The 25,000-nt window shown below is 43.9% G+C and overlaps 1 pseudogene; it reads right to left on the bottom strand.

Moving 5' to 3' along the window:
• Positions 1-25,000, bottom strand: part of LOC111954123 (protein PALS1-like) — a 52,764-nt pseudogene that overhangs the window by 16,714 nt on the left and 11,050 nt on the right.

The following is a 25,000-nucleotide window of genomic DNA, read 5'->3' on the forward strand; positions in this document are numbered from 1 at the left end:
TGAGAATCTAACATATAAACTATTTTTGGCGTTACTAAACATGATTCCATGTGTTTTTCATAGTGTTGATGTCTTCACTATTATTCTACATTGTAGAAAAATAGTTCAAAATAAGAAAAACCCTTGAATGGAAGTAGAGTGTGTGCCAAAACCTTTTGACTGGTTACTGTAGTAATTTAGTTTATGTCGTAGTCTATATCATATATAAACAGTTAAACATAAAATAATACATGAGAAATTGGTAGAAGCTAAGCTCGTAATGCTATTGGGTAACGTTTAACCTACCTGATGATATCTGGATATTCCTTGTATGGAATTTGTCATAATGCTCCAGCTATCAAACTCCATCAAACTTGAAGTGGCTTGGACACTAATCACACACTTTATAGAAAAAATAAGACACAATAAAAGTACATTGAAATCATACCTAACAGGCCACTTAACTTAACATCACACCAATAACTGTGGAGCCGAACCATCTCAAGTCTTGCCCCACTGGAATGAGTAGATGTCTCCAAACTTCGTGACTGGTACTGTACATTTTAAAAATACATTCTATTCACATTATCAATTCATCACAGATTCTAACGCACAATAAATTAATGCACATGGACGAGTAATGCCTGGATATGAGAAACCCACGCATACATTGAGAAGAACCGGGAGGGAATCCACTTAGAAAAACCAGCTGTCGGCGTTTGACGCGGCTGTGGCAAGCGGGCAAGTTCATTGGAGGTCGGGAGGAGTAAACGGAAGGACACCGTACGGCACCAGCGTGACTCGGTATCGACAGGTCAGTCAACTCAGGCAGGATCGGTCTGCCTGTGCCTGCAACACTAAGGTAGGAAAATAGAACCGATCTTTAAGCACTGCATAGAACGTTCATTAAGCACTACATATAACTTCTTTAGGCGCTCACATAGAACTTCATAAGCACGTCATAGAACTATTCCATAAGCACTAACAATTTAATTTTTAGCGCTGCGCAAGAACTTCAAAAGCAAACTAACATATCAACTTCTTTAGCGCTGCATAGAACTTCATTAAGCAACTACATATAACTTTTTTAGCGCTGCGCATCAAGAACTTCATAAGCCTACATATAACTTCTTTAGCGCTGACTCGTAGTATGTTTCATTCTAATCAACTGGAAGCAAGTATGCTACAATAAAGGATGATAGGTCCTTACATCTGGTGCTTTGGCTCAAATGGTGGCATAGCCCTTGTGCCAAACATTTTCGAGCATTGACAATTTTTAAGCATCTAAAACAGGCTTATAAAGGGTTTTTAAGGCTGTATTATCCTATGTTATGTGTTTATGTTTAAAGTGGGACTTCTTATTAGGCAACTTAGTTGACTGTAATTATGTTGTGGAGCAGTAGTGTAAAGTACTTAAACTTCTTTCGGCTGAAAATCCCGTAACGTGATCTGAGTATGACAACAGCCTAGTGACCAAGTGCAGGGCGACATCCAAATTCAAACAAGGCAGAAATCTCATAATTAAAATTCTCCTCAACTACAAGTATTAAAACACCTTTTAAAAGATTAAACATTATGTTGGTACTTAAGGGTTTCCCACCCTAAGAGGGTGAGTCCAGATTTTCAAAAAGGCTTTATGAACGAAAGCATACATGCGACTCTAGTTAGTTGTCTAACAGCACTAGATCCCACAGAAAAAACAGCAGCCCAAATTCCTTTCCAAGCCTAAAGAGAGGAGTCAAAAAGCAGAAAATAGAGATAAAATTAATCACCACTAACCTTTGATGATCTTTCATCAAGATGACACTCATAGGCCTTCATGTTACACAATTACATGTACGTTTTTGTTCGATTAAAGTTCATATTTATATCCAAAAAATCTCAGTTTACATTGGCGAGTTTTGTTTCAGTATGTTTTGGCTTCCAAAAACATCCGGTGATCTTTGCAGATAGCAACATCAAATTTACAGAAATACTTCATAATAAACATTAATAAAAGATACAAGTGTTATAAAATTGGAACTTTAGATAAATGTCTCCTTAATCGCAACCGCTGTGTCAGATTTTCAAAAAAGCTTTACGGAAAAAGCACACCATGCAATTAATCTGAGTACAGCCTCAGAGATCCTAAAACCAAGCCCCCTACAAATACCGCCATGGTTTGTGGAGTCAACAGAAGTCAGAAAATTATGATTTAGAATATTCCCACATGACCTTAGGAGAATGACTCACAATTGTTCCAGATATGCTACTCCCACTGTGTAATCTCTCACGAGTAACCAAATATAATGTTTAATGTTTTGTTCGATAAAGTCCATAATGTTAAGTGTCCAAATACCGTCTTTTTGTTCAAAGACATGCGGTGGGGTTGTAGTTCAACAAAATCCAAAGTATCACGATGCGCAGGCCAGACAAGAAAAGGATCATGAAGGGAGGAGTATCTCTAATTACAGTTTGTAGAAACATGTCAAACATGTATAGAAATCAATCTTTAGGATGTTTTTAACATAAATCTCATATGGTTTCAACCGGAGAATTCCTTTGTCTTTAGAAAGGAAAAGGAACGCAGCTGTGGTCGGGGCTTGCGCCCGGGCGTTGATAGATCCTTGCTTTGTCCAGTCGCACCTGGCTTGCTGCTATTCCTAATTAGGACAGATTCTAGCTCTGCGGCTGTTATGAGAAGCCGCACTGTCCCGCCGATCCTGCTATTTAAGTTCACACTCCTCTCTGTAATTCCGCACATCGGTTCTATGATAGAGGGACCAACTGCGAGCCACAAACTCTTATCACCTTCACTTATAATGATTGAACCATGCCTTGTCAACTTATTAACGTTAATTACGAACATCTTGGCAGTAGCTTCTGCCTTTATATTATAATCGTCCAAACCTTTCACAAAGGCCACAAGCCAGAAGAGTTGTGGTAACCTATGGGAATCGCACTGGCCACTCCCTCATAGCCTGGTTCCTCTCTAGGTTTCTTTCCTAGGTATCTATTGGCCTGGTATCTAAGGGAAAGTATTTGTCCTAGCCACGTGCTTCTACACCTGCATATGCTTTGCTGTTGGGGTTTAGGCTGGGTGTCTGTACAGCCACTTAACGTTAGCCATCATTAACCAGCATGAGATGTAAAAAGAAGGGCTACATATACCCAAATAGAACTTGATTTGACTTTTGAGCTATCCTAAACTCACGGTGCATGCCTGAACTGAGCTCCAATGACATTCTGCCCAGAGCCCTCTAACCAACTTCAACGCGAATTAACATTCCTCTCCTCAGCCTCACAGTAGAAGCAATGAAAACAAGGTTCCTAAAGCCCTCTTGGACATCTATTGGCAAGCCCTCTATAGAAGTCGAGATATAGACACGACGCATAGACCGCCAAATGCTTATAAACTTCTGAAATAAGGGACGTCAGAAGAACTAGGTCAGAAAAACACTACAAACCTCTCTAAGATTCTCCACATTTCGGCTGGTTGGATTTCTTCTCACAGGTTTTTGCCTGCCATATGAGTTCTGATTATATCACCAGACATCATTCAAAAAACCCAGTTTTCAGAACACCACTTTCAGAGTAGTATTATTCTTATCCAAATCTACTAATGAATGACTGCATATTTTAGTTTACTAAGGACCCTGAGTAAAACAGGCATATTGTAATCACCAGAGCTACTCAATACTGCCACACTCAGCCAGGGGAGGAGAATGATTTAAGTTAAAAATCTTTCAAGTATATCGAACTTACATGGGTGTTTTTTGGGAGGAGGGCTACTTTAAAATTACTAAATTTACATTTTTGACAACTTTTAAAATTTACTCACTACATGCTAAGTCGTATAAAGACCTTAGTGTATGTCTTTTGTTAACTCACCTATTACATTGTTTTATCCTGTACTCCCGAAAGTTATTTATCATTCTGAATGCTAACAGGAGAGAGAGAGGATGTGTCGCAAGATTCATCTCGTACCTTAACTCAAGAGAACATCCCTCCTGTCATCCATACTGCCTCTGAAACTTCTGGCGGACTCACTAAAAAATGCTTCATCCCTTATCGTTAAATTATGATAACTGAGTGTTGTGAGTTAAAACCAGCGCGTGAGCTTTGTCTCATGTAAATGGAAAAAAATTCTGTGTGTTATAGTAATGGTGGCCAATCTGGTTGGCTTCAAATAGGAGGAATTATGAAATTACCTATTATACTTTAAATTCACTTTTGAATAATTAAGTATATTCCTAAAAACAAATAACCTATAAGTTTAGTATCCCATATTACTAAAAGTAGTATTTACTGGGATGACGGTTCACTTTTACTTGAGTCATTTTCTATTAAGGTATCTTTACTTAATTACTTTACTGAGTTACTGCGAAGTATGGACAATATTGCTGGTAAACTGTTTCCGACCACCGTTGTGGACAGGGTATTTCCATAAGCAGGTTTTGAAAAGCATATTTAACCAGCGCTAAATACTCTCCTCGTCTATTACCGTACCTTTTCTCCACTCACCTTCTGTCCATCAACTGCCTGCTGTTTTCATTGTTCTCTGTCAGTCACTGCGGGTAACTGCGGTCCTCCAAGCCTCAAGCCCTATGTGATCTTCAATTGCGCCTTCTCTCAGGAGCGATTGCGCACCTTCTGCTGGCCTATAAGAAGAGATGCGCAAAAACCCAATAGGTACTTCTATCCTGCTCCTGCTTAATCTCACAAAGGAAAACTTTATCAGCAGATCAGCGAAAGATGTAGACGTTTGAAATATGACCAATTCATATCCATCTAGTTAGATATGTGGTTACTACCATGATCACACGTACTCCATATTAGCGTCACTATTATTATTATTCGGTGGGTCCCCATGTAAAAAGAGCCAATAATACTCTCGCTTTTGGGGGTACACGATGCTATAAACAACTGTGTTTAAAGTCAATCTAAAACTCTCTCGCTAGTATAAATGGACTAATAAGTTCGGGCTTGCCTATCTACTGGTCTATTGAGCTGGAATTTTTGCCCAACATTGCTTTGTAACAATTTGCAATCTTTTCCGATATGAGGTAGAGGCTTTTGGTTTCTGGACATGGCCTTCTTCTCCTCCCTATCATCCCTTCCCTTTGGAATGGATATCCATGTCTAAGTGTACCTAGTGTCACACCTACGGACATTAACAGTTGTGAAAACAACATATCAAATTTAGCATAATTTAATCTATCCAGGATATCTGTAAACTCCCTCAGCTTGGCCACACCTCCTCTTTGTGAGTTGTTCTTGCATACTTAGCCAGGATTATCTATAACACACTGTGCCCCACTTCCCTACTGTGATTTCCTTCATCTAGCCAGGATAATCTATAAACCACTGTACTTCCCTACTGTGATTTCCTTAATCTAGCCATGGGGATGGAATTTAGCGGATATCTATAACCACTGTCCTCTCCCTACTGTGGTCCCCTGCATCTAGCCAGGATATTATAACCACTGTCCTCCCTACTGTGTCCGCTACATCTAGCCCAGGATATCTATAACCAACTGTCCTTCCCTAACCTGGTGTCCCTACATCTAGCCCACCCAGCGAGCTGAAGAGCTGATTTGGAGAAGAGAAAATCCGCTCCCCGGGAGATGGAGCAGGCCTACGGCCACCTGTATTTTTGTGAGACGCCGAGCCATTGTTAAAAGGACCGGCGAAGCCAGACACTGACAATATGAAGGTCCTTCCACGAGCTCCTCTGCGGTCTTTCCATCAAGCAAGACTCTGGACAGCACAGAGCACGGCCAAGTAGGGCCTGCCGTCCTCTGCTGTGCTAGGGGTAAAGAGTCAGGGGTTGAGGGGTCAACCTAGCGTTCAACTCCAGGGAGGCCAACAGGAAGGAGAGTGCCTGGGTTTCTGAAATGCATTAGGTCCCATAATGGACAAGAAAATCCGATAACTTGGAAACAGGAAGGGAATACCTGGATTATCCAAATACAGCAACCCATTTGTTTAGTTGTTCTAGAAAAATGTTTTAAACACATTGACAAAGGTGTATCCTAAATGAACATGACCCATAACACAGCTCTGGAGGAACGCCCCTAAAAGGAAGGATGGACAATGATTTCATTGAGGCCTCCGTTTAGATCATTGTGGAGCCTCAAACAGACACAAACATTCATTTTTGCCAAAGAAAGGGTAACTTGTCCTTTATCTATGCGATCTTCTGAAAGTTGGAGTTATACTCATTAATGCAGGGCGACAGACCCTTAAATTATAATTATATAAGATTGGTTTTTTTTCTGTTAGGTTTTGGAATCTTTGGTCTGGGTAGGGGAATCCCAATGGATGTCTTAATTGTAGGAGGAAAATGTTGTCAAAATATGGCCCTCCAGGCAAGCCCCCAAATTCCAAGATTCCAGTAGCAATAATGACAATATGAGACATTAGCGCAAAAACTGTGGAGGAGAGGCATATTTATCCACTTTATGATTCTATCAAATAGACTATGTTAAGATTCGGTATAGAATAATCTAATTATGTAAGAATGTGAAAATGGCGCCACACCTAAATGTGAATTCCCTCACCTATCTCTCTCACACCAAAAGTATTAATTACAGACCCAGTCTACATATATCTGGTATCGGATGATTGTTGTAATGTCGGTATTACCTTCAAGACTGCGGATAACTTGTCTGTCTCAATTGAGGACAGGCAATTGTCCATGCTCCTTAGGGAGACTATGTAGGGACTTTATCTAGAAGTAGGAACCCAAAAGAGAACACCAGCCGTTTGTAGGGCGGAGAAATCTCGCGGTACCGTATGGTACTTGCTGTGGTATCATGATAGTATTATGTTGTGTTATCTTGAGTTGCTGCACTTGTACATCAAGAAAAACAGACCTCAAGAATCAATTGATCATCATCCCGTAAAAAGATGACCTCAGTATCCATTGTCTAGTGTACCTAGTGTTCTACCTACGGACAGGAAAGGTGTTGGAAAATACACCATATAACAATTTAGCTATGATGAAAATCTGGACCAACTTTTTTATTGTTCTTCTGTGTACTTTGTCCCCCTTTTGGACTAAAGCACAACCTCTAAATCTATAGCCATAATCATATATACATGAATTACCTTTCTGATAGAATTGTTTCAAAAATGGTGGACACTTAAAAGAGAGTATAAATGAATACTATTTAATCAGGTAAAATGTATGATTTTGCCGAATATACTTGACATTAACACAAATTATTCATTAGTGTATGAGGTCACGAAGCTTTACATAGTCAAATACCATTTGAGAGTATGGAACAAAGAGAAACGATGCCAGCGAAGACTCAAATAAAATGGTACATTTCATTACATGAACTCTCATCCGGTGGCACACATAATACAGCATGTTTTGCATTTAGTGCTTCAATGCCAAAATGCTGCCATTATTCACATACAGACTGTGTGTGCCAAGATTACATTTAGGATGTGGGTGTTACCCCTTGTACATAGCGTTCTCAGACATTACTTTTGTTCAAAGTTCCAAGCAACAGCTTTGTCAAACAGACACAGGCTTGAATGGTCAGAGATCAATTAACTGAATAGTTCTAAGCTTCATTTGCCACCCCACCTTTCCCTAAGGCCTTGAAAGTCAGCGCCCTGGCTCTAAAATGTATAACAAAATATGGAGAAAAAAAAGAAGACAGTTGGGACAAACACTTGTGGAATCTATGAATGTGATCACATAGGAGAAAGACCTGGAAGTGGAGACATGAGAGCAAAGAGTGACAGTCCTGGGAAACTGCTCTCCTGCCTAATACTGGTAACTGATTCATGATGTCCTGTTCTGTTCTGCCTGTGTATGAAGGTGGAACTTGGCCGGATCTCCCTACCTTGAGAATGTATTCCTGCATGTGCATGAGCTGTCAGGTCATACACTTCACGCCAGAGAGTCCCACCGCTCTGCTCCATTCTTCAAGAAGTTAATATCCTGTCCGTGAAGGAAAGCAAGAACAGACACTGACACCTCTGGCACCCACCACTACGCTCCTCAAATAACTGTACCAGGAATACTAATAGCAAAAGTGAGAGGGCTATCTCCTAGAAAGGGAAAGATGAGTGGGCTGTTCATATGGGGCTGGTTTGATGGTTGTTACGGTGTGATGGGATTGAGGTATAGACCCCGTCACACAGCAGTCATACAAAAGCAGTCATTACCCTGGGGCTGGATGTTTAGTGCCCTGATGATGCTGGGACCGTGGTTCGTTGCTCTGTCCGGCCCGGGTGTTGGTGCCTTCGTGCCAAGAAACCGCAAATCAACTGTGGCCAGCTTCAGCAGCGACTAAATTCCCAACCCTTGTCAACCAGGTTCTTTCCCCGAAAATATGGAGATGGGCCTGGGGACCGGCACCCTGCGGCCCACGGATAGGAACAGCAGCCTGCAGGGTCCCAACATCACAAACCAAAATCAGGGGACAGGTCAACGAAGGCCAGGTAACAAGCTAGTTTCAAAGACTGTGGTAACTGGCTACATATTAGGGAACAACTAATCACTTTTAACATTTGGCAAGACACAAGATGAAGAGCATTAGCTTTTCCAAAGTGAAATTGGGGGGCCCCATTCCCGGTGCCCGCCCCCTTTATTAACAGTCACTATGTAAACGCTACATTTCTGTTGTACCCGGTCTCAATCAATGTAACCAAGAATTGGTGAAGGCTTCAATCGTTAGAACTGCCGATGATATAGACTTTCCCTTCCACAACCATGCAAGTGTAAGACCAGACGGAGTGAATAAATAACGTATACAGCCAAGTGTAGTAGTCTATGGAGGAATCCCTGTTCCTGAGAGACGCAGGGTCTGAGAGCCTAAAACAGTTTGTGGTTCAAATACCTCACATCTCTCCTAAATGCTATATACAGTATTGAGGAACAGCATGTCTTAACAGCGCTTTCTGGCACGGTCTATATGGAAAACTAGGCAGAGGTGAGGTCCTTCTACATCCTACATCACAGTGGTGCCATTCATTGGATCGTGCTTCACCCTGTAGATGGAGGGTTACATGTGTGACAGGTGAGGGGCTGGCGACTTTAGAACTGCAGGGCTCTCCCTCTTCTCCCTTCTCCCTGACATGAAAGGGTCCAGTTGTGGAACCCCGGTCCATGGACACACACCGCGCCCGCTGTGGGCCAAACCAGCCATCTCTCTAATTTACTGGAGCCCGGCTTTCCTGGACGAAGCCTTGAACTCTTGCATCAGGACAGATGGGGCCTGGCCAGCCAGAGCCAGCATTCCCACTAACTGCGGGCCGCTAGGGATAATGTCATCCTGTTATACTTCCGGAGGGACAGTTACCAGGCTAAAATGGCTATCACGAGCTTGGTGAAAAAGGTCATGTTTATTGCTCCATATCCGCTCTTTAAAATATGTTCTTCTTGGTAACGGAATTTACTGTACATGCGAAGCCAGAGTATAACGGCCATGCAACGGTGGCTTACCCCGTTTTTGTGTCAAAATCTTTTGAACTTAAAACCATGCCATAGTCTGGGAAATGACAAAATATAGTAATGTGGAATTACGGGTTTATGTTAAAGCTGTTTGAGGTCTCCCTTGGGGTGTCATTAAAAAAAAACATGTGTGACACGTGCTCAGTGAAAGATGTGTCAAGAACTATGAGGCAACAGCATGCATTCCTTGGGCATGAATGCTGTCCTTTTCAGGACTTGCAGGGGGCTGCAATGTAGCACAACTCCGCAGACCCAGACTCGACAGAGGGATGAAAACCAGCACTGAAAGAGCATGGAGAGTGGTAAGGAAAAAGTTCTTAGCCAGTAACTCATTATGGCTGTGTGGATAAAGGACTCATCTGGGTAGGTCTGCCACTACGCCTTTCCCTGGGGAGGCCCAGCCCAGGCCTGCGTGGACTTACCCACACGGACGGTAAGTGAACACAATGTAGCTCTCCTTGTTGTCCCTTTCCGGATAAAGGGTCACGCCAGGTATGGCCTCTCCAGTGACGCATGGCCTGGCGGAAATGATCGCGCGCTGGGGGCTTGGCCTGAATGTGACGGGAAGAAGGGAGAGATCATGGAGGGGCTGATGTTGTCCCCATAAGGTCCATAAAAAGGAGGATAAAATACCAACTGCTAACAACTTGCTCGTTAGTGGCCAAAATGTCAATCCAAAGGTAAAGTTAATAAGCAAAATGTTATGTGCCAATAGGCTGCCAAAGACATTCATTTTAATGTAGTGGATGCAAGTATGACTGAAAGTATGCCTTAATGGAACAACCAAGATACCCTACCTTTAGTAGGAACTATGTTATAGGGCGCATATAAGACGACGATAGGGCAAGTAAACAGCAGTGATTGATGTGGGACTATACCACTGAAAAGTTCCGCGCTGATGACAATAGGGAATGACACCTTCTGGCACACCTTCAGGTCTGGAGGTTGCCGGGCCCTTTCCCTGCGGTGTTGGATCCCTGCCGTTTGGCAATGCTCTGTTTCGGACTGGTCTCAATTAGGCAGAGACCCTGTCATTCGCCAATTACAAGAAAGATGAAGGGTTTGTAACAATATAATCACAGAAAAAAACATCCAATTCTAAAAAAGTTTCAACATCTGGTGAGAACATGGTACAAACCATGATTGAGAATTACAACATTTTCAGCTGTTTCCTAACATGGTAAAGAAGATGATAATGACAATGAACATGCTTTATTAACTTGTTGAAGCATTTCTTTACATATACCACTTTGAGAGTGCTGGTGATGAAAACATGCTGTTTTGTGTTTACATCACCAGGTGCTCCCTTGGCCAAACCCAGTGTTGAGAGCATCATCACCTGGTGCTGGTGTTCAATGGCCATCGGTATACATCTCCTGGGCAGATTGCACTGGGAGAGAGTTAAAGCCTCCTTTGCAATAATTGGCCCTTTGCGGTGTGGAAAATGTGGGAAACTAGTTTAACTGAAGCCAAGTTTTTTTTCTTGGACTGGTTTGTATTGTATTCATTTAAGGAACGATTTTATGTCAGCACTAATAATTTAATAGCAGCATGCATAAATGGAGTCAGAACTTTAGGATTGATGAAGCAGGCCACGTTTACAAGAAAATGCAAGACGCGTTTTAGTGGCTTATGGCTGAATAGGCTTAGTCTTTATTCCAGTAACCTGACTGGGTCAGCCAGCCTCAACAGGGCTCAGTTGCTCACCTGTGGTTGTCTCATTGAGGTTCGGACGGTCCGATTGGGCCATGTTTATAATCCGGTCCACCTTAACATTTTGCACGCATGTCCTCCTCCTCATCCAGAGGCAAATGTCTCCCCAAAAGCAACTGAAAAAGAACACACAAAGAGAGAAAGCAAAGTCAGACATATTTAAGGCGCTTTACCAAATATTGTTTTTGCACTGTTCAATAGCCTCGAAGGTTTTTCCTGCTGCTGCGTCCGACAAACCCTGTCGATCAACATAGGCATCCATTTAAACAGAGGTGAAAAAGCTATCCATTCTCTCTCCTTCAACACACTCCCCTCCCTCCATCTCTTTGGCCCGCCTCTCGCACGAAGACACACAGAGTTTGTGAAACAGGCAGTTATGTTGAATGTTTGAACTAACAGGAGAGGAAATGTGGTCTGAATCTCAGAGCTCTCTACTAGCTCAAGCTAAATAAGTCAATACATCAGGGGAGGGAAAACACTCTGTATGACTTCAGTGAGGACATATGAAAATCAATTAATGAGAGCTACTTCAAAAGCTTTCAGATCAGCATCCCAGAAATGGTGCTGGGTTCATCCAGTTGCCGTTGAGAAAGACTCTGGGAAATATTTCCTGTCTGATATCTTTGTACCAATTATGAGTCCTCCGAGCAGACCTAATACTGTAAGATGCTTGGCCTCAAAATAACTGTATATGGGGACCTTGAAACAAGTCATAAGTTCTTAAAATGAGGCAAGGAGAAGGAAAATAACTAAACAGTCACCCTTTATAAGAATGTGAAAGAATGGTATTTTTTCCCCTTGCTAAAACTGCCGCTATTTCTTCGGGCAGTTGGGGCCAGGAGTCCCTCTCCAGAGATACAGGCCGCTCTGTTTTACCAAGCTTTTAAAAAGCCGATTGTGCTGTAATTTACGTGTCCTGTGCTGCAGGAGTGGACCCAATACAACTCCTATGCACAAGTACTGGCCTTCGTAACAAATTTCCACATTTTTTGTTTTTTTTTACGCAAAAAACTACCTGTCTGTGTGTTGCTTGGTGTTCGGTGTCTGGCGTGCGGTTCGCGGGGTGACAGTTTTAGTTGATAGAACAAGTGCAGATGGCAAAAGTTGCAGGTTAGCAGAAATGAACCGGGTCTTGTGCTGTTGGTCACCCGTAACTTTTGCATCTGCATTGTTTTTGTAAATTTGTGTTTTGTAAAATGTTAAAGTCGTCCTTGTGCCATAGAGTTCAATGGGTTTGTTTAACATTGCGCAGAAATCATTGTTGTTGGTTTGGCAATAAGCCATTTTAAAAGTGACAAAATCGAGTCTCACATCATTCTGTTCCTGTGGAATTGCCCCTCCTGAACTGCTTTTACTTGGGAAAACAACAGTCAAACTGCTTATAGTGAAAGATGGATACTAAGAATGACAAACTGTGGGTCTAAGAATCAAAGGTGGTGCATCTTTTGTCAAGGCTAAGGTTGTTGTTAGAACTCGGTTAAACAATCATCTAAGACTGTTATACTGAGCTAAAGGAGTCATTTTGGCCTGAAACCATTAAGTAACAGTCAGATGCGTGGTGTGCATTTGTGTCAGAGAGCAAGAGAGGCAAAACAATAGGAGGGAAAATAACTTTCTAGCTTGTGTCCTTATTCCACAGAGAATAAACTTATTTAGACACTGTAGCCTGCTGCTTGAGATGTAGGACACAGTCTCACACAAGCAACAGAGGGTCGCGGAGAGGGGCATTGTTTATTGGCTAGCTAAATTACAAGCTAATGACGCAAATAAGAAATAGGTGTAGAGATCTTTGGCCCTGGCAGGATAGGGCATGCTCAGGATCAGCAACGGGTTTAGAAAAATATCATAAGTCAAAGGATCCTATTATTTTGGCACTCAGTCAGAGAACGCTCCAAATCACTGTGAGTGTCGACCCAAATCCCCAAACATTAAAATAGACTATTCGTACTCAGCTCAAATACGGACACTCCTGTGCCAAGAGTATAGCCGATGCCTTCCAGCAAGTGTTCATAACCCTTGACTTATTCCACATTTTGTTCGTGGGTTACAGCGCTGAATTCAATGAAAGCGATTAAATCTATTATTTTTTATCTTTCACCCATCTTGACAACGCCAATACCCATACGATGAGAAAGGGCAAAATACATGTTTTTTTTTCGAATGCTTTGATAATTTTATATGTGAAGATGAATTATAGCAAGTGAGCTCTATCATAGTAGTTTCACCCCGCGAGTCATACCGTTTGGTAAGGGAAGCACCGTTCGGGCAGCGATTACAGCTGTGAGTCTCGTGGGTAAAGTCTAAGAAGCGGGTTGCACACCTGGATTGGTAACAATATTTGCACAGCCTTTTTAGCAGTTCTCTCAAGCTCGGCCAAGTGGTTTTTTGATTCACTGCTAGACCGCTTGATTTCATGTCTTGCCATTATAGTTTCAAAAGAACGATTTAGTCAAAGAAACCGTAACCTAGGCGACTCATCGAAGAGTCAACGTCGTGCTTGGTAAGCAACATCACCGTAGGCTTTTTATCTTGGGCTTGTGCTTTAGCTTTATTGGTCGACTGGCTGGAAGAGGTGAGACATGTGTTTTATTTTTTTAATCCTTTTTTATCCGCCAAAAAAAATCCGCTGGTCTTTGGCGATGACAAGCCATTGACCCATAACAGGATGCATGCATAGATGCTTGGGAATAAGGCCCTCATTGGTCTTCCATGGTGAAATCATGGGAACGTGGGTGTTCGCTTCCTCTCCGGTCAACCCCGGATGTTTAGGTAGGAGGCCTGTATTCGTTTGTAGTCGACTGGGTGTTTGGATACACCATGCCAAAGAGTAATTAATAACTTCTGCATGCTCAAAGGGGTTCAAAGTAGCCACCCTTTGCCTTGATGACAGCTTTGCACACTCTTGGCATTCTCTCAACCAGAGTTCCCACATATGCTGAGCACTTGTTGGCGTCTTTTCCTTCACTCTGCGGTCCAACTCATCCCAAACCATCTCAATTGGGTTGAGGTCGGGTGATTGTGGAGGCCAGGTCATCTAATGCAGCACTCCATCACTCTCCTTCTTGGCCAAATAGCCCTTCCACAGCCTGGAGGTTTGTGTCTAGTCTATTATAATAAACAGTTTAACATAAAATAATACATGAGAAATTGGTAGAAGCTAAACTGTATGTATTGGTAACGTTTAACCTACCTGATTGAATTCCTATGGTAATTTGTCAATGCTCCAAGCTATCAAACTACATCAAACTTGATTTAAAGTGCATTGAATAATCACAACACTTTATAGAAAATGGACACAATAAAATATATTGAAAATCATACCTAACAGGCCACTAACTTAACATCACACAATAACTGTGTAGCCTAGACCCATCTCAAGTCTTGCCCCGCCCTCTATTCCCCAATCCCCTCCTCTCATTGGTCTACTTACGTGGCACGGCGCCGGCGAACCTGTCCGGCTCGATGGACAGCAGCCTTTGCCGCAGCTCGTCCTGCCCGCTGTTGGGCGGACCAATCAGGGCGATAGGTCGCTTGCGATTGGCCGGCTGGTGGTAGAGTGCCATCTCCTCATAGGTCAGGATTTCATCGGCGTAGTAGTCTGGGCAGGACAGAGGTAGGTAGAGAGGTGGGGGTGTACTGGAGGTGAAATGTTGTCATAGATGTCATAGAAATGTTACTCTATCAGATAGGTATATCTGTTCGACATGACATATTTCTATCTGAATATTGAGCTGAGGGTAAATGTTGCCGATAGAAATGTAATGGATAGAGCAGGCATGATTCCTGGGTACATGTCACACCAACACCAAGTCTGGCTCAGGAACCAGCAGGCTTATCAAGTTTTAGAATGTACATAGGGACATTGACAGAGAGAGGCCAAATCCCAAATCAACTCCTATGCCTATGTAGTATGTCTATGACCTATGCCCCCTCTATTTTGTGAATATCCGAGAGGACTTGACAGGTGTAAGCGCCACCTTGTCCTCTGATAGGCTAGGTGGAAGTTTCACCATATTGCTCATACCTATCAAATCTCCACAAATGCATAGGGGTCTCGGGGTCGATTTGGGATTGGACCAAAAAGAGCTGGGGAAAAGAACTAGCCTTACCAACGTTCTTGTTGGGGTTGTACATGGTTTTCTTCCTCTGCTTCTTGTTCTTCTTTGCACACCAAAGCTTCCCTGGAGAAAATTAAGATGTGGATGTTATCAAAGGCTGATTTGGAGCCTATTCAAATCAAATCACTTACCCTACAAGCCTTAACTAACAATGCAGCTATTCAGATCATAATGACAGCGATCATATGCCCATTGAGTGTGTGTGTTGTTGTGTGTGTGTGTGTGTGTGTGTGTGTGGTGTGTGTGTTGGTGTGTGTGTGTGTGTGTGTGTGTGTGTGTGTGTGTGTTGTGTGTGTGTGTGTGTGTGTGTGTGTGTGTGTGTGTGGTTGTTAAGACCTGTGATCGTCGTATGTGTGCAGGGAGTCAGTATATAAACCCTTACCTGGCTTGTCAGGTATTCCTGTCCAACAATGGTTTTCTTCATAGCTTCTCTCTGCTGCTGGAAGCTCTTCCCGGGAGAGGAGAAGGGAGACAGAAACATTTACTTGGGGGAAAAAAGTATATTTAAATGAAAGTGTTGATGTCAGCCTAACTCTGCACTATGACTAACCATAGACTGTCATAGTTTTATAGTGTCTGCCAAGGAGGAGGTTGATAAGCCCTTCCAGGGACGGATTGTCTTCATCCTGTCCCTGTAGACTGCACCAGCTGGGGTCAGGCGTAGGTGTTGGGTTGGGTATGGTTGGGGTTATGGGTGTAGGGGTGGTTAGGTTGGGGTTAGGTGGTTAAGGTTAGTTTCGGGGTTGGGGTTGGGTGGTAAGGTGTGTTAGGGTGGGTTAGGTGGTTAAGGTTTGTTTTGGGGTTAGGGTTAGTTGGGTTAGGGTGGTTAGTAGTGTTGGGGTTTGGGTTAGGGTGGTAAGGTGGTTAAGGTTGGGGTTAGGGTGGTAAGGTTTGTTTTGGGGTTAGGGTTAGGGTTGGGGCTGGGTGGTTTAGGGTGTTGTACTGGGTACTAGCCCGGCTAGGGGCTGGTTGTCCTCATCCCCGTCCCTGTAGGCCTGCCACCAGCTGGGGTCATCCTGGCTGATGATGTGGAGGATGTCTCCCTTTTGGAAGGACAGGCCCAGCTCCCTGCACGGCACGTACGGGTCATCAGACGGGTCGTAGTTAAAGTATGCCCTCACGTGCATCTGAAGACATGGGTGACATCATCATCTCTCCAAAGAGTTTATTAACTGATTAGAATTGAATAATTGAACACACATTCTGTGCACACACGTACACACTCTGAAGGAAAACCTTACCACAGTCTGCCTGTGTGAGGGTGTTTTGTTCTGAGAACTGGGGATAAGGAGGAAGGTCAGAGTACCATGCATCTCCACCTGAGGAGAGAGGAGAACACGRTAACACACAGTGAGTAGAATCTACATGGAATCAGCTTGATTGAAATGAAGTAATAATCACACAATATAGTCTCGAGGGACCAGACCTCAACACATATTCTGGTTCAAGAATGGCTTGAGGTAAGATGGGAGCGGCCTATGTAAAATGTTATATCCATTAGATCTGACGGCATCAATGTGCCACTGACACCAGTCAATTGAAATATGACAGATGCGATATCCAGTGTGAGCGTTCCTGACTTGTTAACCCGTTCCTCACCAGAAGGTCGTGGACCTCGTTGACGTTCTTCCCACGGACAGGCACGCCGTTGATCTCCAGGATCTCATCTCCCTCAGCCAGGAGACCGCTCCGCTCGGCTGTCCCGCCCTTCACCACGCGACTCACCACCACGCTGTCCATCTCGTTACGAACCGTGGCGCCCTGGGCAAATACCAGTCAGACATGCTTATCAGTGCAAACCACCTACACGTACTTGACACAAAGACACAAAGATCCACCACAAAGACAAGTCTGCATCGGGGACATACAATACAATACATGACATGCTTTATTGGTCTACAGAAATTGATATTGATATACAGTATATATATATACAGTATATACAGTATATATATATTTTGCTGTCGCAGTACCCAACCTGACACAAAACACACATCAAAGGCTGGGAGTAGCACAGGCAGCACACGAGCACCCCTGGAACAATTAGGGTGCCTTGATCAAGTGCACAACAACAGCATGTACTGTAGTATATAGGATATTGAAGCCGGTAACCCTCCAGCTGCTGGCTCACTCCTTGCAGACTTCCTCCCAGTCAGCTTGGGGATTCAGCAACCGGTAACCGGTCATTTGTGAGGGATAGCAATTAGAATGTCTTGGAGTATCAGAAGAGATGGGTGTGTGTGTGAGTGRGGGTGGGGGAGTGGCTCACCAGAGGAATGTCGCTGGCCTTCTCCAGCCGCACCAGTTTGACGGTCTCACCCAGGTACTGAATCAATCTCTCTTCTGGGTCCGGCTCCAACTCCTGCTCCGCCACACTGTCATGGGCCTGCATCAGAGCCTGGGATGGACACAACACACACAGGCACATGGATGAGAAGGAGTGTGTGTGTCATGAGAACTGGGAAGTGTGTGTATGCGAATTTGTTTGAATTAGATTGTTGTAGTAATGACTAAGGTGAATTGGAGCTTCTTGATCTTGAGCCACTACTTGATACACAGTGTATCCACACGCATATCCTTTCATATTCACCAGTTATTGTAAAAGGTCAAGGGGGAAACTTAAACTCTGCTTCCATCCCATGCTTAAACATGCACCTGTTACCCAAAGCCCACCCTGTGTCTCTCTCTCTCCCTTCTTCCCTCCTTAACACAAGCCGTCAGCAGTCTCCACCTCTAAGCCAACAAGAATACAAAGATTACTCCCCCACTTCATTTAAGGTGACAGGCGCTCCGTACTCAATTAATAACCGTCGAGCCAAATTAGTGTCTCTATCCTGCAGCAGAGAGACTTGAGGAGCCAGAGAGGAGGGCTGGCTAAGCTTCCAGCGTACACACAATCCGTCTTAATCTGCCTTGCATTTAGGAGGCAGGGTTCCCCTCCATCAATCATCAAAACACCTCGATTTCGGCATTCCCCGGAAGGAAGGAAGACGGCAGGGAGAGGAGGAAGGAAAAAGGGGAAGAGGGAGAGAGGGAGGCAGTTTTGTGTTGTTCCTAGCGGTTACCTCTGTGAATTGACGTCTGTGCCCAGTGGGAGTTCCCTCCCCGTTTCATTCCATTTGCTTCAGTTTAAGAAATGTATTGCAACAGAGTCGGCAGAATTAGTAAACTTCCGACCCCAGTCGGATGTTTACATAGACTTAGGTTGGAGTCATTAAAACTCGTTTTTCAACCACTCCACACATTTCTTGTTAACAAACTCTAGTTTAGGCAAGTCGGTTAGGACATCTACTTTGTGCATGACACAAGTAAATTTTCCAATAATTGTTTACAGACAGATTATTTCACTCATAATTCACTGTATCACAATTCTAGTGGGTCAGAAGTTTACATACACTAAGTTGACTGTGCCTTTAAACAGCTTGGAAAATTCCAGAAAATTATGTCATGGCTTTAGAAGCTTCTGTTAGGCTAATTGACATCATTTGAGTCAATTGGAGGTGTACCTGGGGATGTATTTCAAGGCCTACCTTCAAACTCAGTCAGCCAAGACCTCAGAAAAAAATGGAATAGCTCCACAAGTCTGGTTCATCCTTGGGAGCAATTTCCAAACGCCTGAAGGTACCACGTTCATCTGTACAAACAATAGTACGCAAGTATAAACACTATGGGACCACGCAGCCGTCATACCGCTCAGGAAGGAGACGCGTTCTGTCTCCTAGAGATGAACGTACTTTGGTGCGAAAAGTGCAAATCAATCCCAGAACAGCAAAATACCTTGTGAAGATGCTGGAGGAAACAGGTACAAAAGTATCTATATTCACAGTAAAACAAGTCCTATATCGACATAACCTGAAAGGTCGCTCAGCAAGGAAGAAGGCACTGCTCCAAAACCGCCCTAAAAAAGCCAGACTACGGTTTGCAACTGCACATGGTGACAAAGATTGTACTTTTTGGAGAAATGTCCTCTGGTCTGATGAAACAAAAATAGAACTGTTTGGCCATAATGACCATCGTTATGTTTAGAGGGAAAATGCTTGCAAGCCGAAGAACACCATCCCAACCGTGGAGCACGGGAGTGGCAGCATCATGTTATGGGGGTGCTTTGCTGCAGGAGGGACTGGTGCACTTCACAAAATAGATGGCATCATGAGAAAGGAAAATTATGTTGATACATTGAAGCAACATCCCAAGACATCAGTCAGGAAGTTAAAGCTTGGTCGCAGATGGGTCTTCCAAATGGACAATGACTCCAAGCATACTTCCAAAGTTGTGGAAAAATGGCTTAAGGACAACAAAGTCAAGCTATTGGAGTGGCCATCACAAAGCCCTGACCTCAATGACATAGAACATTTGTGGGCAGAACTAAAAAAGCGTGTGCGAGCAAGGAGGCCTACAAACCTTACTCAGTTACACCAGCTCTGTCAGGAGGAATGGGCCAAAATTCACCCAACTTATTGTGGGAAGCTTGTGGAAGGCTACCGAAACATTTGACCCAAGTTAAACAATTTAAAGGCATTGCTATCAAATACTAATTGAGTGTATGTAAACTTCTGACCCACTGGGAATGTGATGAAAGAAATAAAAGCTGAAATAAATAATTCTCTCTACTATTATTCTGACATTTCACATTCTTAAAATAAAGTGGTGATCCTAACTGACCTAAGACAGGGAATGTTTAATAGGATTAAATGTCAGGAATTGTGAAAAAGTGAGTTTAATTGTATTTGGCTAAGGTGTATGTAAACTTCCGACTTCAACTGTATATATAAAACACAGGAAAATCCTTTTTGACCACACTGGGCCTTTAAAGTCTTCAGGCAGTCAATTAGAGGGCTGCCACACCCTCGTTAAGGGAACACTGTTCAATTGGAGCTTGTTAATTAAGGCACCCGCATACGAGGTTCGGTTTTCGAATGGCGTGAGATTGTAAGCTTGACATCAAAAGGTGAAGCAGGAGGAAGATGGCGAAGGCGGGGATTTTTTGTTTGAAACTGATGGCACGTTGAGCGAAGATGAGCGTGAGAAGGAATGGATTACAGTGGCGAACGAGAATGGAAATAAGAKAAGTAAAGTAGTCGTGGAATCTAGTAAATCCAAGTCTTGTTCTGACTCTTTTGTTGTTGTTGTTGGAGTGAGGGTTTTGGACCAATGGCGTTATCTGGGAGATCCGTTTGACGTCTCGATGAAAATCATAGATGCGTCAACCGGTCACACAACCACAGTCCATGTGTATGGCGTCATGTGAGCGAGCAATTTGCTGATGTCAACGTTGTGAACAGAGTGCCCTATGATGGCGGTGGGGTTATGGTAGGGTAGGCATAAACTGCGGACAACAAACACAATTGCATTTTATAGATGGCAATTTGAATGCACTAAAATACCGTGACGAGACCCTGATGCCCATTGTGAGGCCCATTTTTCTTTAAAGGTATATGTGACCAACAGATGCATATCTGTATTCCCAGTAATGTGAACTCCATAGATTAAGGCCTAATTTATGTATTTCAGTTGACTGATTTCCTCATATGAACTGTAACTCAGTAAAATCAATGAAATTATTGCATGTTGAGTTTATATTTCTGTTCAGTATAGATTCCATGGTTGGTGCACGCCCGTGTTATTTTGTTCTTTGAAGAAGAGTCTCTCCCTTCGCATGTACGCTTTTAACCAATCAGCATTCAGGATTAGACCCACCGGTTGTATAAAACATTAAGGTCACCTGCTCTTTCCATGACATAGACTGACCAGGTGAATCCAGGTGAAAGCCAGGTGATCCCTTATTGATGTCACTTCAATCAGTGTAGATGAAGGTGAGCAGACAGGTTAAATAATGATTTTAAAGCCTTGAGACAATTAAGACATGGATTGTGTATGTGTGCCATTCAGAGGGTGAATGGGCAAGACAAAAGATTTAAATGCATTTGAACAGGGCATGGTAGTAGGTGTCAGGTGCACCGGTTCGTGTCAAGAACTGCAACGCGGCTGGGTTTTTCAACAGTTTCCCGTCTGTATCAAGAATGGTCCACCACCCAAAGGACATACAGCCAACTTGACACAACTGTGGGAAGCATTGGAGTCAACATGGGCCAGCATTCGACACCTTGTAGTGTCCATGCCCCAGCGAATTGAGGCTGTTCTGAATGCAAAAGGAGGGGGGGGGGGCATTAATGTTTTGTACAGTGTATTTTGGGTTACGTGAGATACCATGTAAGAGCCAGGCTGTCCAGCCTGTCTCCTATCTGGAGGCGTCAAGGAGAGTGGAATAAGGGGTTAACGTTGAAGAAACCATGGTAGTTGGGTAAGAGACCCCAGTAAATGTTACTCGCCGACAGGATCCTGACATGTCGCATGATAAAAWGGTGGACTTTGTATMATTTATTGCATTGGTTATAAACAAAGTGGAAATAGAAGGAAATAGGCATCGTTGTGAGGGATTTTACAGCACAGGCATTACAAGGAATTCTGTGGACGAATTTTCCGTCCTCACAGACCCCTGCGCCTGTATAGGGATGTGATTTGGACTATATCTGAAGGGTGGGGAATGAGTTTTTGGATTTATTTTGTTTTTGAATTGTATATGATGTTGGGTTTTTCCCATTTCTCGCAATGGGGTGGCCTCCCGTACAGTAGGTGGCGGCATGCACCTTTAACGTTTGTTTGCAGACCGCYATAATACCAGAGAACAAGAAGAAAAAGAAGGTTAGGTTTGCTCCTAGCRGAACTTGGCTAGGCGAAGCGAACGTATGTGCCTCGCACACTSCCTTAAAAGACATTCGCTTGAAAAGCTAGAAAAAAGCAGCAATGTTGCTGTTTGTCCCTCTTGATACGCTGTAGCAACAACAACAGCCACTTCCTCAAAATAGTCTGAATAAATCTAAGATAAATCAAGGCATTTGTAATACATWTGTACATTTTTGCAGAGGAGGGTTAGTCACGCAATTTAACATCTAACTAGTCTCTCGTTGAATGACAACAAGCACTTTATTGAAGAATCCTGTCCATAGTTCCCACTGCCACTAGGGGTAGTACTGTTCACTGACAAAGGGGCGTCAGTGAACAGGCACTGACAAATGGGCGTAGACTACGGCTACCGAACATTGACGTGCCCCAAGAAAACATTTAGTGTGCGCGAACAGACAAACAAACGCTGCCGAACACCRAAACGAACAAAACGTCACAAAATGTAGTCCTAATATATACGCAAACTGTTTTGACTGGGAAGCATGCGACAGGCTTTAGAGAGCACATTTCAGCGGTGCCAACACCAGGCTGACACGTAGCCCTGGGGTCAATCATGTAAACGTCAGCGGTAAGCCATCTATCTTGAGTGACCTCTCTGTACCTGTGTGGCACGCATATGGGCATGCCATTGAGTTGGACACTGACCAGCAAAGAAGCTTGGGTCAAGTGTCAAAGGGCAACTCTTAGGCTACTTCGTAGATCTAAGGATTTGTCGATGACATGCTCGGCTATAAACCTAAAGAGATTTCAGTGTCCGAGATGCATACACTGTAAGTATCATCCTAATTGTATGTATCATGTTAACCTTCCAAATTCCAAAACCCACGATGCCCTGTAATATCACCTATACAATGGCCTTTTCTCATTTGGGAAAAAGTCCGTTCTCCACCCTCTCTCCTCTGTCCTCTCTCATCCGTGACCTGAAAACCRTGCCAATTTGTTAGTAGGCAAATGGAAGTGTCCTCCCCTACCCGATAGCCACCTTTCATCGAGGATAGTCATGTGTACCTTTAGTCATGACACAGAGTAAAGTTCAAGGCCCTTAAAKGGCCAAGCCACTTAAAACCCACTAAGTGACTTTCCTAAGCCCCTCTGAGGCTGAAGTCAGGATTRGATACAGTCGGACACATGAGGATGACTCAGGGTCTCGCATAGACATACAGTATATGGAATCTATGGACAAGGTATATGGAGCATATTCACAGATATCTGAGTGACAAATTGGAAATTGGGGTTTTATCCATAGTACGTCTCAGGTGGCCAGCTCAGGAACACTGACAGAGTGTGGGGGCCATGGACACCCCGCAAACCAAATAATGTTTTCTAGATGTTATTAGAGGTTATTCTGATGTTTCCTAATTGTTGTTTGAAGGTTACAGGTTGTGTTCTGGTGCGTCGCAGGTCTCTTACCTGGAAGTGGGGGGTGGTGAGTAGGTTCCTGAGCTCTACACCTTCCTCCTGGTGACTGGACTGTAGGATGCATTGCACCTTGAAAAAAGATAGTGGAGGGGAGACAAAAGTAGGGAGAGATCAGGGACGGGAGCAGGGGGGAGAGTAAGGGAGTGGAGGATCAGGGAGAGGAAGGAAGGGGTGAGAAGAAAGGAAGTAGGGAGGGGGGGACGGGAGGGAGCGAAAAGGGAGGAGAGAAAGATCAGAGGAAGAGGGGAGAGTAGGGGAGAGATCAAAAGGAGGAGGGGGAGAGAGTAGGGAGAGAAGATCAGGAGGAAGGAAGGGGAGAGTAGAAAGATCAGGAAGGGGAAGGAAGGAGGGGGAGAGTAGGCGAGAGATCAGAGTAGGGAAGGAGGGAGAGAGGGAGAGATCAGAGAAGAGGGGGGCGAGAGTAGGGAGGAGATCAGAGAGAAGAAAGAGAGAAGGGGAGAGTAAAGGGAGGGGAGAAGATCAAGGAGAGAAGGAGGGTGGGAGAGTAAGGGTCCTGGAAAGATCAAGGAGAAGAAGAGGAGAGTAGGAGAGATCAAGGGAGAAGAAAGGAGAGAGGGAGAGTAGGAAGGGAGAGGTAGGAAGAGAATAAGGAGGGAAGGAGGGAGCAGTAGGGAGGGAGATCAGGAGGAAGGAAGGGGAGAGAGTAGGAGAGAATTAAGGAGGGAAGGGCAAGGGGCGAGAGTTAGGAGAGATAAGGAGGGGAAGGAGGGGGAGAGTAGGAAGATCAGGAGGGAAGGAGGGGGAGAGTAGCTATGGGAGAATCAGGAGGGAAGGAAGGGGAGAAGTAGGGAGAGATTTAAGAGGGAAGGAAGGGGACGAGTTAGGGAGATAAGGAGGAAGGACGAGAGTGGAGAGATCAGGCAGAGTGAGGTGGCGGAGGAGATCAGGAGAAGAAGGAGGAGTTAGGGAGAGATCAGGAGGAAGGAAGGAGAGTAGGAAGATCAGGAGGGAAAGGAGGGGAGAGGTAGGATCGAGATCAGGAGGAAGGAAGGAGAGATATGGAGAGAGATCAGGAGGGAAGGGAAGGGGGCGAGAGTAGGGAGAGATCAGGAGGAAGGAAGGGGAGAGTAGGGACAGATCAGGAGGGAAGGAAGGGGAGAGAGAACGGGGAAGAGGGAAGAGGATGGAAAGAGAGAGAAAGGGAGGGAATGACAGAAAGAGGGGAGAGAGTCGGACGAGAGGAGGTGAAGGATGGTAAGGAAGAGAGAGAGAGCAAGAAAAGGGGTCAGGTTATCGTGAGCTGTATAAGTACCACTAAGTAAGCAGCATTGGTCATCTGGAATCGTCATACAGTTCAAAGTGTGCATGAGTAATAACATCACCAGCCAGAACCAGTTAGGACATTGGCCATCGTTGAATACTCCTGAGACTCTACGTGTGATTTAACATCGCAGTTGAATCATACAACTTCCTGAACACAAGTCATGGGTTGAAGAAATCACCCCGTCCTCAATATGGCCAAAGGCTGTTAGTCATTACTCAGGAAAAACGACTTCTAGTAGTATTATTGTTAAAACCACCTGATGGTTCATTCCTGCTATGACTGTCATCG

Source organism: Salvelinus sp. IW2-2015, linkage group LG28 (assembly GCF_002910315.2).
Source record: "Salvelinus sp. IW2-2015 linkage group LG28, ASM291031v2, whole genome shotgun sequence".
Lineage (NCBI taxonomy): Eukaryota > Metazoa > Chordata > Actinopteri > Salmoniformes > Salmonidae > Salvelinus > Salvelinus sp. IW2-2015.